Source organism: Solanum stenotomum, chromosome 12 (assembly GCF_019186545.1).
Source record: "Solanum stenotomum isolate F172 chromosome 12, ASM1918654v1, whole genome shotgun sequence".
Classification (NCBI taxonomy): domain Eukaryota; kingdom Viridiplantae; phylum Streptophyta; class Magnoliopsida; order Solanales; family Solanaceae; genus Solanum; species Solanum stenotomum.
In genome coordinates this window covers 48,301,587-48,319,588 of record NC_064293.1, presented here as the reverse complement: position 1 = coordinate 48,319,588, position 18,002 = coordinate 48,301,587, and positions in this window count along the sequence as shown.

Genomic DNA, 18,002 nt, shown 5'->3' with positions numbered 1-18,002 from the left:
TTCTCCTGATGAACTGGAAAAAGTTGTAGTTTCGTTGAGCATTAAAGAGAAGAAAGAGTTTGTGATTCTGACACCTAAGAAGGTTGTTGCCTTGGTGCCGCGAGAAACTCTTACTCGACCAAAGTTTGTGATTGAAACGGCTGTTACCCAGGGTATGACCAGGTCAGGCAGGTGCTACACACCGAAAGAGTTAGCTCAAGGAGGGCAGAAGAAGGACCAAACAAAAAGGCCGATCAGTGAAGCCGAGGCCGAGGAGTTCTGGAGAAAAATGCAGCCGAAAGATTATTCGATTGTGAAACATTTGGAGAAGACGCCGACTTAGATCTATATGTGGGCCTTATTGATGAGTTCGCAGTTACATAGACAGGATCTGATGAGGGCTTTGGATGATACTTATGTGCCTGTGGGTACTAACAATGACAATTTAGCATCCATGATAAACCAGGTCATCCGAGGGCAGCGAATGAGTTTTTCTGACGAAGAGTTACCCTTTGAAGGGAGGATGCACAACAATGCTCTGCACGTCACCTGTTTGTGTCGAGACAAGATAATTAATTGCGTCTTGGTCGATGATGGATCCGGTCTTAATATTTTCCCACTTTCGACTTTGAGGCAGCTGAAATTCGACTTGGGAAAGCTTCACAGAACCAAGTCAATGTGAGGGCCTTTGATGGAGTGCAAAGAGACACATTGGGTGCGGTAAACTTGGATATTCTGGTGGGTCCTGCGAATTTTAATGTGGAGTTCCAGGTGTTGGATATCAACACCAGTTACAACTTGCTTCTGGGAAGACTGTTCATTTATATGGCTGGGCTGTGTCTTCTACCCTTCACCAACTAATGAAGTTTGTTTGGAAGGACCAGGAATTGGTCATTTATGGTGAAGGGAGTCATTCCAATGGGTATGCACTGATCGCTGATGATGTCTCTTGAGGTTGTGATTTCTACACGGTGGAGCTGGTAAATGCCACCGGTGATGACTTGGCTCCACAGCCTCCTATGCCTGCCGTGTACAAGATGATTGCTACTGTTATGCTCCAGAATGGTTTCGAACCAGGTTTCGGATTGGGGAAACACTTTCAAGGAATCGTCGAGCCCATCCAAATTCCCGCCAAATGAGCAAAGTTTGGTTTGGGGTATGTCCCCACAGATGCTGACAAAGCAGAGATGATGAACAAGATTGTTGATCAAGCATTGGCCAGGCCAATTCCTCATCTGTAGCAGTCATTTCCGGTACGAGAAAATGTCAACGATGTTAGTCTCGGGGAAGGAATCTGGGACCTTTTTGAGGAGATTGATGCGGTCATTGAGGAAGAAGCTGGGACATCAAGCATCCGTGATGCAGAACCTGAGGAGCGATTGCAGAACTGGACCTCCACACCACTCTTGATTTCCCGCTCATCTAGGTAGAAAAGACATGTGTCTTTGTTTGTTTTAAAATCGGTGGTAGTCCGGAAGAGGCCCGAGACCCACCCTTTATGAAACTTTAATTTGTTTGAATCTTTTAAATTCCCCTGTGTTGTTTAAAAAGGCAAAATGGCTCTCGGCCATGACCAAAGTTTGTGTTTGTATTTCAATTTAAATGAAAAACCTCTTTTATCGAAATTTGTTTGTTTACTTATTTGTTTATATTTTATTTTCCTAACTTTGTTTGTTTATGATCTCAGTAATATTAATTTAAAACCTGTCAATGTCATGTCGTGTCATGAACCGCGTAAACGAAATGAGGAAGGTGATGATGAGTGTGAGGAATATGAAGAAGAAAATGAGGTACTCGAACATGTTGATGAGGAGTTTCGAGAATTCGAGAATGTACACAAGCCAAATTTGGAAGAAACCGAAACTGTAAATTCGGAGATGAGGAATGTGCTAAAGAAGTAAGAATCAGTGTCCATTTGACGAAAGCTCAAAGAAGAGACCTGATTCGTTTGCTCGAGGATTACATTGATGTATTTGCCTGGTCTTATAAAGATATGCCAGGGCTGAGCACTAATATGGTGTCCCACAAGTTCCCGATCAATCCAGATTTTAGTCCAGTAAAACAAAAGACTCGAAAGTTCAAGTCTGAGTTAAGTTTGAAGATCAAAGGGGATATTACAAAGCAGATCGAGTCCTAAGTAGTGGAAGTGATGCAGTATCCGACTTGGTTAGCCAACGTTGTTCCGGTTGCCAAGAAAGATGGAAAGATCAGAATTTGTGTTGACAACAGATATCTCAACAAAGCTAGCCCGAAAGATAATTTTCCATTGCCAAACATTCATATTCTCATTGATAATTGTGCTAAACATGAGATCCAATTGTTTGTGGATTGTTATGCGGGTTATCACCAGATCATGATGGATGAAGAAGATGCAGAAAAAACGGCTTTCATTACGCCTTGGGGCGTATATCATTATCGGGTGATGCCTTTTGGACTCAAGAATGCCGGGCCGGTGCTACTTATATGAGGGCCATGACAACTATCTTTCACGATATGATTCACAAAGGGATCGAAGTGTATGTAGATGATGTCATAATCAAGTCCCGCGAAAGTTCGGATCACTTGACTCACTTGAGGAAATTTTTGATCGTTTACGCCAATACAATTTGAAGTTAAATCCCGCCAAGTGTGCTTTTGGAGTGCCAGTTGGCAAGTTGTTGGGATTTATAGTCAGCACGATGAGAATTGAGCTTGACCCTTCCAAGATCAAGGCGATCTAGGAATTACCTCCTCCGAAGACCAAGAAAGAGGTGATGAGTTTTTTAGGAAGGTTGAAATACATCAGTCGATTTATACCTCAATCCACCGTGGTGTGTGAACCCATCTTTAAGTTATTGAAAAAAGATGCCTCGACCAAGTGGACCGAAGAATGTCAAATTGCTTTTGATCCGATTAAGAACTTTTGTTCAATCCGCCGGTGTTAGTCCCTCCGCGAGAAGGAAGTCCATTATTGTTATATTTTTCTATCTCAGATAATGCATTAGGATGCGTGCTTGGTCAACATGACGAAACTGGGAAGAAAGAACGAGCTATTTATTATTTGAGCAAAAAGTTCACTCCATATGAGGCTCGTTACACTATTTTGGAGAGAACATGCTGTGCTTTGACCTGGATTGCTCAGAAATTAAGACATTACTTGTCTTCTTATACCACATACCTTATTTCTAGGATGGACCCGTTGAAGTATATTTTCCAGAAAGCAATGCCAACCGGGAAGTTGGCTAAATGGCAAATGCTTTTGATTGAATTTGATATCGAGTACGTGACTCAGAAGGCGATAAAAGCACAGGCCTTAGCGATCATCTTGCAGAGAATCCAGTTGATGAGGAGTATGAACCGCTCAAGACTTATTTTCATGACGAGGAAGTTTTATTCGTGGGTGAAGATATTTTTGAAGCGTATCCCGGATGGAGAGTATTCTTTGATGGAGCGGCAAATCATCAAGGGAAAGGAATCAGAGCGGTTTTAGTATAAAAAACCGGTCAGCACTATCCTATGGCGGCTAAACTCCGATTTGAATGCACGAACAACATGGCTGAGTATGAAACTTGCATCCTCGGTCTGAAGATGGCAATTGATATGAATGTTCATGAGCTGCTGGTTATTGGAGATTCAGATTTGCTGATTCATCAGGTTAAAGGGGAATGGGCCGTAAAAAATCCAAAGATCACACCGTATGTGCGGTATATACAAAAGTTGTGCAAGAGATTTCGCAAGATTGAGTTCAGACACACTCCCAGGACACAGAATGAGTTGGCCGATGCTCTTGCCACCATTGCCTCAATGATTAAACATCCAGATACATGTTATATTGATCCCTTGGATATAGAGGTAAAAGAGCAGCATGTTCATTATTCACATGTTAAACAGAACTAGATGGTTTTCCTTGGTATTTTGACATCAAGAAGTATTTACAGGATGGGACTTATCCTGAGAATGCAACGTTTAACCAGAAGAAGTCGATACGCCGTATGACTCTCAATTTCTTTGCAAGTGGGGAAGTCCTTTACAGGAGAACTCCAGATTTAGGTCTTCTCAGATGTGTTGATGCTAGTGAAGCTGCGAAGCTTCTGGAACAAATACATGCCGGAGTTTGTGGTACTCATATGAATGGACTCAGTTTGTCGAGGAAGGTCCTTCGAGCCGGCTATTTTTGGATGACTATGGAACATGATTGTTGCAAGTTTGTTCAGAAATGTCATAAATGTCAAGAGCATGGTGATTTAATTCGAGTGCCGCCTCATGAACTTAATGCTATGAGTTCACCTTGGCCTTTTGTAGCTTGGGGCTGGATGTCATTGGTCCAATAGAGCCAGCCGCCTCTAACGGACACAGATTCATTTTGGTTGCCATTGACTACTTCACCAAGTGGGTGGAAGCAGCTTCGTACAAGTCGGTGACCAAGAAAGTTGTAGCTGATTTTGTTCGCAACAATTTGATATGTAGGTTCGGAGTGCCAGAATCCATCATCACTGATAATGGAGTTAATCTTAATAGTCACTTGATGAGAGAAATATGTGAACAATTCAAGATTACTCACCGGAACTCAACCGCCTATCGTCCCCAAATGAATGGAGTTGTAGAAGCCGCCAACAAGAACATAAAGAAGATTTTGAGGAAAATGATTGATAATCGCAGAGGTTGGTACGAAATGTTGCATATGTTTTATTGGGTCACCGAACGACTGTCAGAACATCAATTGGAGCTACTCCATATTTGCTTGTATATGGAACAGAAGCAGTTATACCTGCAGAAGTTGAAATACCTTCATTAAGAATCATACAAAAAGTTGAATTGAGTGATGCTGAATGGGTTCGCAAGTGGATCGATCAATTAACATTGACTGATGAGAAGAAAATGGTTGCTGTTTGTCACGGTCAATTGTATCAACAAAGGATGATTCGTGCTTTCCATAAGAAAGTAAGAGCTAGAATGTTTGAGATTGGTCAATTGGTTCTCAAACGTATTTTCCCTTACCAGGATTAGTACAAGGGGAAATTTGTACCAAATTGGCAAGGACCCTACATGGTTCGCAAAATGTTATCTGGGGTGCCTTAGTCCTGTCGGAGATGGATGACACCGAATGGCCGAAATCGATCAACTCAGATGCTGTCAAAAGATATTATGTGTGAAGTTTCAGTTTGTATTTTCTATCTTTTCCTTGTAATCATTCCATTTGATTGTAATCGCTTCATTTAAAAGAATTGTATCCCATTTGAAATAAACTACGTCTGACCTGAATTCTCAAGAATGAGATACGTAGGCGGCCTATGTCGGCCTCGGTCACCCCTTTACCCCCTTTAAATATTTCTTTGTATTGGAACTACGTTCAACCTGAATTCTCAATAATGAGATACGTAGGCGGCCTATGTCGGGCTCGATCGATTTCTTTGTAAATTTCTTATTTATGTTAATCTCTGAGAGGGAACTTCGTTTGACCTGATTCCTACCTCAACGGAATACGTAGGCGCCATAAGGGCTCGGTCATATCTCCCGTAAGATTTCTATTTCACTTTACAATAGAAACTAGGACAGAATTTTTGAGAGGGACTAAAAAATTCTCGAGAATAAAGACTCTCCAACAAAGGCAATGCTGATGTTACTTTGAGATTTGCAACTGAGACATAATTTTTGAGAAGATTTCAAAAATTCCATTATTTGCTTACTAACAGTTCGAGATAAGTCAAGACAGTTAACTGGGACAGAAATTTTTGAGGATGACCTCAAAATTTTCAATAAGGTTCAGCGAGAGTTTAGAGCAACTTTGAATACTTCCCAACAAGTGATCAGACAGATCTCAAAACACCAACTCCGAATGACGTTTATTAAACTTGACGTGACATGACACTTGACAGTTACTTTTTCCAAACATTACTTTTGAAAATCTATTTTCCTTAAAAACTTTTCCTTCATGTTTCAATTATATCTGCATAAAAAAAGAAAAAAATATTTTGTCTTATCTATCAAGAAGCGGGAGATCGGAGAAATCAATCGAAGATAGCAAGATAAGGAGCAGAGAACCGAAGAGATCGACACAGATTAGTTCATTTTTTTAAACTAACCATTTTTCTGTGGACGCAGGTCTATTAGCTTGCCTCAAGATCAACATATTCCACCATTCAATGAATATGGAGAAGTCAAAGGGGCAAAGAGCTCCCAAAAATTCACAATTTTTCTGTGGATGCAGGAAATATTTTATGCTGCTTATATCAAAGATTTTGGAATATGAATAACATTATTTCATTCAATTCCCAACAAGGCGAAGTCCATAATGAACGTGCAACTATGTTCAGAGATGGGACAAATGAAAACCACGAAGAGAGCAATATTATTATTTCCCAGCAATTAGAGATATCTGAAAGACATTTATCTGAGTTATACTATCAGATACAATAATATTCCTACCCGAAAAGTTATTTATATTGTATTGTCGAATGAGACGATACCACTACCCAGAGAGTCATTTATATCGTCAAATGAGATGATACCACTACTCCGAGGGTCATTTTTATTTATATTGTCGAACGGGAAGATACCACTATCCGGAGAGTCATTTACATCTTATTGCCAAATGAGATGATACCACTACTTCGAAGGTTATTTTTATTTATATTATCGATTGGGACGATACCGCTGTCCAAAGGATACCCAGAAGATCACCTATGTTGTTGGGTGAAGTATCATCTTCGTTCGATATTAGGGAGACATTATCGAAGTCATGCATGGCAAGAGGAAATCATACACAACAAAGAGGAAAAATCATGCATCGCGAGAAAGAGATTCATGCATCGTGGGACAAAGAATGTCATGCATTGCAGAAAATAAGTCATACCTCGCGAGAAGAAGAAATCATGCATGACAAAAGAAAAGTCATGCATCGCGGGAAAGAGATTCATGCATAGCAAGAGAAAGATTCATGTATTGCGGAAAAGAAGTCATGCATTGCGGGAAAGAGATTCATGCATAGCTAGAGAAGGATCCATGCATCGCGGAAAAGAAGTCATGCATTGCTGGAAAGAGATTTATGCATAGCAAGAAGAAGAAACCATGCGTAACAAGAGAAAATTCATGCATCGCGAGAAAAAAGATTCATGCATTGCAAGAGAAGATTCGTGCATCGCGGGAAAAGATTCATGCATCGCGAAAAAAGAGATTCATGCATCGCGAAAGAAAGTCATGCATCACAGAGAAAAAACTCATGCATCGCGGGAAAGAATTCATGCATCACGAGAAAAAGATTTATGCGTAGCAAGAAAAAAGAACCATGCATAGCAAGAGAAAAGATTCATGCATCGCGAGAAAAGAGATTCATGCATTATAAGAAAAGATTCATGCATCGCGGGAAAAAGAGTCATGCATCGCAAGAAAAGGGATTCATGCATTGCAAGAGAAGATTCATGCATCGCGGGAAAGTAACTTATGCATCGCAAGGGAAAGATTTACCCATCACAAAAAAAATCAAAATCAACTGCATTATTTTCTTTGCAAAAAAACAACGAAATCAAGAGAACCGTCAACATATTACACAACCTATTTTGTTACTTTGATATCAAAGGAAGAGTACATTGAAGATTATATTGCAAATATGAGGCACAAACTTTATTTGCTTCACGTCAAACTCGATAGAGTTGACGTCAAATATTCAAGGAGAACAATTAAGTGTCAACACGGTAAAAGACACTGTCTCCCATTTGAATTGCATTTTTTATGCTAATGAGTTTTATCTCAGTCTTTGTCGAGAACATTCGAAATGATGAATTCTCCAAAACAAACCACAGGTGCGGATGACATCAAAAAGGATGCAGCACAATATGGAAATTTTTCTTAGCAGCGAACTGGGACATAGTCCAAAGAGGAGTGCCAAACTCTTAGGACGCGAGCAGAGGAACGACTTTCACCACAATCAAACCACACCCCTATCAGAAGGCATGTGGGTTTCTCTTAGATTTATCAGTTCCTATTTTGCATCCGAAAAATTTTGGGTTCACCGGAAGCAATTTTCCAATCTGAGGGATAATGCGCCAAGAGCCTTGGAAATTATGTCTGTGTAAGTTCTTAATTATGGATGTGAAGTGCACCACATTCTTGGCTAAGAGGTTGCAAGCCTCCTTTTCATACTCGACTCATTTTTCACTCCTCCTGAACAAAGGTTATCTTGCAAAATAGATCTCCTTTCCAACCGATCGAGTCGAACTACAAGCAACCTGAGTCTTTTGGGGATATGTAGGCAGAATCGATGTTGAAACTCGGCTGTATTCCAACATTCGATCTTTAATTTTATTCTCAAGCATTCCGGTCCCTTCATAATTCGCTCTCGGGATGACTTTGAATTCTTTCAAAATCGTGCGTGAAATTAAGCGTATCGAACTACAAGTGGCCTGAATTCTCATATAGCCTGAGATATGTAGGAAACCCATTTCCGGGATTCGGCCATAATTTCTAAAGTCCGTACCAAAATTCCTTTTCGATAGGACGAAGATGTAGATGTGGTCGTTCAAAATTGGATTAGTCAATTTCGTTTTCCTCAAACTTCTTTCATCAATTCAAGTCAAACGAGGGACAGTTGTTGACACCCAATTTTGGACCTCCATGATAGAAATTAATTTTCGAGCTTCTTTAATCTCAAACGATTTGAAATAACTAATTTTATGAAAAAATAAAAATATGTTTCAAGTTATTTTAAAGAATTTTACTCACTTTTTTATAATATTTTAAATAATGAATACGTTTTAAAATCTTTACATACGTTACTAAAATATTTTACAAATATTTGAAAAAGACTTTACTTTTTTTTTTAGTTAAATGCTTCATTAATTTGGTTTAGTTTAAATTACGGATATGTTGTTGAATTAGTTATTTTTATAAAGTTAATGATTTTATTTCGTTAAGATTAAGAAGTTCATTAATTAATATTAATCTATCTTACTTAATGTTTAGCCGGATTCACCAATTAAATTCATCGATTAAGTTTTTAACTTCACTTGGTTATAATTGTAATCCTTTGTAATTGCAATGGTAGCCACTTCCTTGCCAATTCATTCAACCCTTTAAAAGACCAATGTTGGGCCTTTTTTATTCCATTCAGCCGACCCCCAACACTATACAACCAGCCCACTTTTAAATCCAAAATCCATCAGCTTCTATTCCCTTTTCCAGCAGCCGACCAACCCACTCCTTTATTTGACCCGGCCCATTCCTTATTCCAAAAAGAAACCTAGCTTCACGATTAACATCACAGCAACAAGCAACAATGGCTCCAACGTTCCAAAACATTAAATTCAGGCGGCGTCAATACACAGAAGCCAAGCGGCGTTTTCACGCTCAATAAAAACGACAAGAAAAGCACCACACACGGCAGTAAACAACGCCAATTCCAGAAGCTATACTCATCAAGATACACGGAGATAGACGGGAAGCGTCAATATGTAGAAGGAAGTACACTACCTCTTATTGTCTTCTTCCTCCTATCCCTTTCAATTTGCAGTCGCAGCAGCAGAAAAGCAAGCACGCGTTTCTCCCCTTTCCTATTTTGAAATGGGCTGAAATCTTCAGGAAAGGAGTGTCTCTCCTAAATGGTGAAAGAAATTCAAATTTCGAATGGAAGTTTTCACCCGAATTCCCCCCAAAATCGTGCCCTAATTCCTTTTATTTAAACCCCTCTCTTCTTCTTTGTGAGGGTTGGAAAAAAGAAAATTGGGAAAATATATGGGGAAAAAGTTGGAAAAATACAGTGAGAAATTAGAGTAGACACAATTTACATATAAGGGGAGAGGTACGAAAAAAATATACAAAGAATATCAAGGAAACACATAATAAAGAGAGTTGAAATCTAAGCTAAATAGTATTTTACAGATTGAGTCTGAGAGGCTTAAATCTGAGTTTTACTCTCTCTTATTTCTGTTTATCGTTCCTCGGAGTTCATTGGAGTTTCTCTGTGGTTGTGGAAGCTTGTGGTCAGCTCGTTTTCGTCCTAGTTCCTGCTCCAGAAAAGGTAGTCTTCTAGCTATTCAGTTCTTCTTTATTCCTCGCTTATGTATCCAGTTGTTTCTTCTGCTTTTGTTTTAAAATAGTTTGAAGGCTTTCATACGGCTCATATATCAATGTGTAACATTTTTGTTTGTTTTGTTGGAACTTGTTGTCGAGAGTCTCGCCTAAATTCACGATCTAAATAGACCATATTTGTTCACTGATTTGTTCATCTGTTCAAGTTGGCTTAAATCTTGTTCACGTCTAACTTTGATATTTTTCCTGCTTGTAGTTAAGATTGTCTATCCCTTTCTAATAATTAGTTTATTTGTGTAAATAAAATTTTATTGATTTGAGCTGGTCTTCTATTATAGTTTCATGTTTTGTTACTAGCTAAAAATAGCTCGGATTGTGTTCATCCTTATCTGATCATTTACATCACTATGGTTTTGTCCAAAGTGCGGTGCGAAGATAGGTTTAAACTTTGTTTTTTCTTGTTTGAGATCTGATTCTTGTTCTCACCTCTTTGTATTGGTTTCATCTCCAAGATGTTGTCTTGCTAGTTTAATCTTGGGAATTTAGATCAATCTTGTCATTATGATTAGTTTCAACTTGTTGAGACTATTAAGACTGCTCGTACCTGCACTTTACTTTGAACTATGCATCTTCTTATTCTCATAAGTTGTCAAATTGCAATTTTGTGAAAAACTTACATCGGTTGGTTTGCTTTAAATGATTAAGCTATCTCCTTTCTCTCTTTATTTTATTTTTTAAAAATTTTTTATAAGTTTTCATTCTCGGTAATCATATTTGTTTGAAGTGCATGTTATAAGTTAAATATGGATTGGTCTTCTATCATCATGTATCTTATTGGGTTTCTTTCTTAAATCCTCTTAAATGATTTTGAGACTCTCCTAGTGCCCATTCAAACTTGGTTTAAGCTCTTTATTTATAATATTATTGTAACCTTCTCAAACAGATTTGGTGAGGCTGTTGAAGTTTTGTTCTTTCTGAGTAATTATTTTATTATTCTTTGTTTAGTATCTATAAGTGTTGATGTGATTATAATTCTTTTTTTTATCTTCTCTTGCATGAACCCCCTTGGTTTGAGTCCATCGAACTCCCTTTGTTGCTCTCTTTGCATCATGGGTTGGGTAAAAACCCAACATCTTGTCCATCGAGTCAGCAATCATTTTATACAAGCTGGAAATTGAGAACATGTGTACGGAAAAGTCCGAAAACAGGCAATATACATGTTGTATACAGCAGTATACGCCGGTATACATGGTGAATATTGATATACAAGTCCAAAAAAAAAAAAATCAAGATACAGGTGTTGGAAGTTTGAGACGGGCTGCATACATTCGGCATACAGCCCAATATACACGAAAACGAGTCGAAATACGTATTGTATATAGCCGTATATACTTGATGTATACACACATTTTAAGTGAAAAAAGGGGAGGCGAAAATGGGCCAAAAGCCCAAGGGAATTTCAGCAAGTCCAAGATTTGGGCCAAAGGCCCAAATTTAATATTCCTCTCCTTGCTCTTATTTATTTTTGTTATATTTGACTAACGTTTTAATTATTTTATAGTTTAACTTAATTAAATTCCCCAAAAATGGTCATTTCATTTTATTTTCGAATTAAAGTATATATATTTTTTATAGCTTAGCTTTTTTTTTTTTTTTTAATATTTGTCTTGTTGACATTTTATGATCCGTTCCCCTTTAGAAAATTATCCTTTAGCTCATTCCCCCTTAAGATAAATAGAATGATAAAAATAAAAAATAAAAAAAAATAATAATAATAGTAACAAGTGAATAGGTTAAAATAAATGAGTTCTTTTACTTTGTTAAACTTTCAAAATTAGTCAAAGTCGTGAGTTTTTTACTTAGTTAAATTTTTAAAAATAATTAGTTAAAAAAAATGAATTCTTTTTACCTAAGTTAAAATTTTAAAATTAGTCAAAATCATTTTGGTCAAATCATCGGTCAACCGCGAGTTAGCGGGCATTCCGAGGGCCTAACACCTTCTCGGAATGTACATTTGAACTCGAACCCTTTTTTCTTGATTTTTTACTAAAAATTAAGTGGCGACTCTGTTCTTTTGGAAATTCGATTTCTCTTATATCATAAGTTTAATCGATTTTTCAAAAACTCAGTCATTTTTCTTTTATATATATTTTTAAATAAAACAGGGTATAGAACCTAACTCACTAAGTGGATCCACTAGTCTATGCTGAAAGCATCTTAAGGAGTCATCTAAAAAGTATGATCATTTACTACCCATGATGGCTACATGGTTTATGGAGACTTGAGTTAATGTGAACTCACATCCCCATATCGGTGCTCAATACTACTCCCAAAAATATACTTAGCTCATATGTTTTAGAAACAACTTATTTCTTTGGTTTGGTATAATTACTCAAAACTGAGCTCAAATGTGAAAACATTTATAAACTCTTTGGGAATACTTAGTTCCCTTATAACTTTTTGAGAAATGAACTCAACTCTTTACTCTTTGCTTAACTTGAAACTTGAGTCTTAAAAACAAAGTTAAAACATTGTTAAAGACTTTTGAAAACTTTAAGAACTTTACTTTGACTTGCTTCTTAACTTCTAGACTTGGCTCTTAACTTCTCTTGACTTTGAACTTAACTTTCCTTGAATTGAATTAAGGATTCAAGGTTCATGATCTCATGTTTATGGATGATTTCATGATATTTAGATGTACCTTAGAGTTGGAATCAACTAGAAAACATAGGTACATTGCTAAGGAACACGTACGAAAAGGTGGGGAAGAAGTAGGGAGAACTGGCGTCCTTGGCGCTCTGTGATGCGCGGGCGCCAGCCCTCAAAGTTTAGAGGGCTTGTTGGGGCACTCTGGCTGGCGCAACGCGCCAGATCCCAAAGTTCAGAGGAACTTTTGTGGCCCTCTGGCAGGCGCGGCCCCCTAATCCCCTGCCCAGGTGAACTCCGACTTTTCTTGCTTGTTTTTCATCTCTAAACTCTCTAAACTTCAATGGTTCTTTACCCAAACACTTATAATCTCAATATATGATAGATTCAACCCGAAACTACACTCGAAAACATGAATCAAACCACAAGAAACTCCAACAGCACAACCCACAAGAATTCAAAAGAATATCATCAAGAACTCAAAGGATTTACTTTCAAAACAAACATATTCCGCTGAATTGAATCATGATTGGCGCGTGGGTGAACTAACTGTTGACACCCAATTTTGAACCTCCACGATAGGAATTAATTTTTGAGCTTCATTAATTTCAAACAATTTGGAATAATGAATTTTATAAGAATCCAAATGTATGTCAAGTTATTTTTAGGTAATTTTTAGTCATTTTATAATTTTTAAATAACAAATATGTTTTATATAAATAGTATATCTTATAAATATTCGAAAATCGTGTCGAAGAGATTTTACTTTTATATAAATATTTTGTTAATTAGTTTGACTTAAATTATAGTTAACATTTTGAATTAATTAGTTTGATTAAGTTAATTATTTTATTTTGTTAAAGTTAAGAAGCTTGTTAATTAATCTTGTTTAAATTCATCTCGTTTAGATTTGAGCCAAATTTGCTAATCCAAATTCAATTTGGTTACGTCCTAAATTCATTTGGCTATAATTGCAATCTATTGACCGATTTATCGATAAAAAAAAATCTAACCATTTCACTTCTACCTTTAAATCCATTTTGCCTTCATCTTGAACCAAATTTGGGCTGAGTTCAAGACCCAATTCCTTCTCCAGCAGCCCACTGCTGCCCCAAAATCCCAGCAGCCCTTTCCTCAAACAATTCCCATTCCTAATTCCCTAAAGATCCAGCCCAAAAATCCATCAGTTCATACAACAATACAAAATACAATCAGCAACACCAAATACAATACCAACCGACCCAATACCCAATTCCACCGATCCGGCCCAACCCTCTTCTTCACAAAGAGATCCAAACGTTCCAGCAACAGTCCAAACACACTCACTGAAGCAAACGGAAAAAGCAGCGAGGAACAGAGACGTACGCTGCAAATTTTGTTTCTTCCCCAATGTCCCTATCGACATTTAATGTCGTAACAACAAAAGGGAGCACGCGTTTCTCCCCTTTCCCTTTTGGGAATGAGTTGAAAATTGCAAGAAAAGGGGGTTTATCCGAATTGGTAAAAGTTTTGGGAGTTTGAATTTTAAAATTGGTCCCTTGACTCCTAGCCAAATTGGTTTTCACGGGATTCCCCCCAAAAATCGTAGGCCTTAGCTCCGCTATATTATCCTTTATTTGTCTCAGTATGAGGCAGATGATTGGATCATTTTTTTTTTGGCAAAAAAGCAATACAGAGAAAGCTTAAGCACTAGTTTTTCAAAATATAAGTTAAAATAGGTTTCGGAGGCAGACGATACTAGAAGTTTTTAGGTGTTCGGGTTCAGTGTTCGGCTCAAATTGCTTGTTCGTCGTTCGTGTCCGAATCCTTGTAGTAGGAAGATCAGCTCTTCGCTCGTTGTTGTCCCCTGTTCGCTGCACCTTGAAAGCTAATGCCTCCTCATAATGTTCTTTCCTCCTCTTCTTTCTATTTTTAGAGCAGTGTTCTAACGATGAGAGCTTTTTATTTAGTTTGTATGAGTTGTTAGCCGCTATTTAGTTGATATGTGATGTATATGTTCTTGGCCTTTTCATCGAGTCGGTATAGTGTCGAGTCAAGCTTTGGATATTCGTAGTTTTCATATGTTATTTAAGTTGAAGTTTTGCTTTTCGTTGATTTCTCTTCCCGAGTTTGCTTCTTGAAAGTCATCAAGTCCGTTTTACTTCGTAATATTCGACATCATATCTTTCATTCCTTCACCTCAAGTTGAACGAACGAATCAAGATGTCAACATTAAGAGCTCATGTGTTATGTTTGTGACCGTTCAGAATTCGTGTATTGTGTTTTTCTATTCGTATAAATGGCTTCATGGGCTTCAAGATGATTTTAAGTTCGGATTATATCGTGTATATGTCGCTGGACCAGTTTGCTTTGCATACATTTACTCTGTTTTGCTGCTAATGCCACATGCCCTTTTGAAAATGTTATTTTAGTCGAGTGAAGTGTCATAATTTGAACAAGTTTCTAATGTATTATGTGCTAGAAATATCTTTGTATTTGATGTATATTCATTTTGAATATTTCCGCACACCAGTTCGTTGTTGAAACTCTTATTTGGTGTAGCTTCTGTTATTAGCAGAATTTTCGTTACATTTAGTCTTACACAGCTGCGTAATTCATGTCCTATAGTGTGTCTTCCTCGAAAAAATATTTTCTCTAGCATATAATGCTCTCTGCTCAATTGACCGCAAATAAATATGTACATTTGGAGAGGGTTTATTTTTTTTCTCAGATCTGTCACTAATCTGATCACACTTACATTTACTTATTTTGACATAATCGTATAGTATATTTTGATACCGCTGAACGTGTAGTAGTGGTTTAGCTCCATGCTTAGTTCTTATTTATTTGTTCACTTCTTCCGTTAAAATTTCAATGATTTGTTTGACTTTAAAGGATTTCTAATTTGATTATCATTTTGAGGGTAAAGTTCAATATAGTATGTGTGTATTACTTTATTTTTAGTTATTTGAAAGCATGATGGATTTTATTTTATTATTTTAGTTTATCTTATTTTTATTTATTCATTTACCTATTTTATATTTTTCCTTTTGGTATTTCATTGATCATGGGTACTGTTATCAGTCACCCTTTTAACTTATTCATTTAAACAGTTAGTGTGCTCTTTTAACTATTCAATTAAGCTAGGGGTGCTTCATATGACAACAATTGAGTCTGAAAATTTTGCTCTAATTGTTAGCATCCTTCATTAGCATATCTGCTTATTTAATGAGTTGAGTAGCATTTGCGTATTATGGGTTTTAAGTGTCATATAGTATCTTAAACGGTCTTTATTTTAGTGTGACTTGAATTTAGTGTCTTTGGTGTTTGTATTCCTTTGTTCAGGTCCATGTTGTTTAAGTTCAGCCGAATTATTTACTTTGTGCTGGTTTAGGGGTTGTTATGACTCATTTTAGATATGTTGTTACTGTATTATTCTCGGGTATTGATCCTTATTATCGTTTCATTGCATGTGAAATCTATCCGAGTCCTCGTGAACTCTACCCTCAATTTTCCTTTGGGCCACGGAGGCCCAAATTCTACTTTTATTCGAGTCAGCCAATTACAAATATCGATGAACAGGCCTCGGAGTCGAAAGGATTCGAAGCAAAGAAGAATTGAAAGATTGGGCCAAAGGTCCACTCTTTGCACATAAAAAAAAATTTGTATTTTTGTTATTTTGGGCCTAATCCCATTTATTGTAATTATTAGTATTTGTTAGTTACTAGGACAGGTGCAAGGAGACAAGGGTTGGGCCAAAGGCCCAAGGAGAAGCAAAATTCAAAGATTAGTTTAGGACAGGTGAAAAATTGGGTCTGAGGTCCAAATGATATTTATTTCATGTTAGACTAGGACAGGTGCAGGTGACTCAAATGGGCTGAAAGCCCAAAACGAAAGTGGGCCCAAATACTGGCCCAGGCGAACAGTAAACCAGACTTGGGCCCAGATTTCCTTCTTTACTTTATTATCTTATATCTGTTTACCTGTCGATATTTGTTGTTAGCCTTAAGGTTACTACGATTTAATTCCCCGAAAGATAGTCATTCTAAACTAATCTTCTAAAAATTAACTAATTAAATACTCGCCTCCTATAATATTGAAACATAATCTATCAAAGTATTTTAGCTTAGCTAATGTCTAGTACTTCCCTTTTCCCCTTTAAAATAGTTCTAACTATAAAACAACTCAAAATTTGCAATTTAAATTAAGTTAAAATACTTTAGCCAAATAATTAATTGTCGGATAACCACATTAGTGGATATTCTAGGTGCCTTGAAAACCTTCCTAGAATATTAATAGGAACCCCGAACCCCCCCTTAAGTATTTTCAATCGATTTCCTGTTTTAATCTTTTGAAAAAGAAGTTTTCTTAATTTTCCTTTAAAAATTAAGTGGCGACTCTTAAACCAGTCAAAATATATTTTCCAAATAAAACAAAATGATGAAATGTTAGATTTCAAAAATATAAATGCATTTAGATGACTATTTAAATTTTACTTTTTGGAGCCAAATTTTTCACCAATTGATCCAAAAAATTTAAAAAAATCAAGTTTTTCTCACCTCAATTTTCCTATATATTTTGTGTAAAATGTTTTTTTTATATTTTTATATATAAATTCTTAAAACAAACATGACAACACCACAAAATATTCTAATTTCATTGCTTCAAATTGATCTAAATTTTCCTGCTGAATCAGATGTTATTGATAATGAAATTAGACGACAAATGAATTGTAGTTCTAGTTCGACTAATCATTTATTTTTTTATTTAAATGGTGCATAACTCCTTTATTTGGATCTTGATTTTTCTCAATTTGGCCTTCACATGTTTTGGTTGAGTCTTCTATTTTTACATCCTTTGAACTTTTTGAAATGTCATCTTCCTTGATAAAATTTGTTGAAGCTTCAACTTGTCACGACCCGATTTCTCAAGTCATGATGACACCTACTATAACCCANAGATTTTATAGAATAAGTAGTGAATAAAGAAAGTAGTTAATTAATGAATGAAGTACTCTCCTAATGAAATTAATTACTTGTAGATTTCCTAAGTTAGTCAAAGTAAATACATTTTCAAGATTAATTAATCAATCAATCAAGGGTATAATGGGCAAANTACAGAGCTACTAACAAAATGAGTACAAGTCCCAAAAGTGGACAACAGAGACTGAACTGTCTTGAAAGGTAAAAGACAAGTCTATATATACAGATGGAGACTGAAATAGTACAAAACGTCGTGTGCTCACTCCCGTCTCCGGATCAAACTGCTCCAAGCTCGATCAACGCTGACTACTAGTGCCCGGACCTGCATCACGAAATAGATGCAGAGCGTAGCATGAGTACCAAAACAACAGGTACCCAGTAGGCATCATAAGCCGACTGAACTTAAAAAGTAAA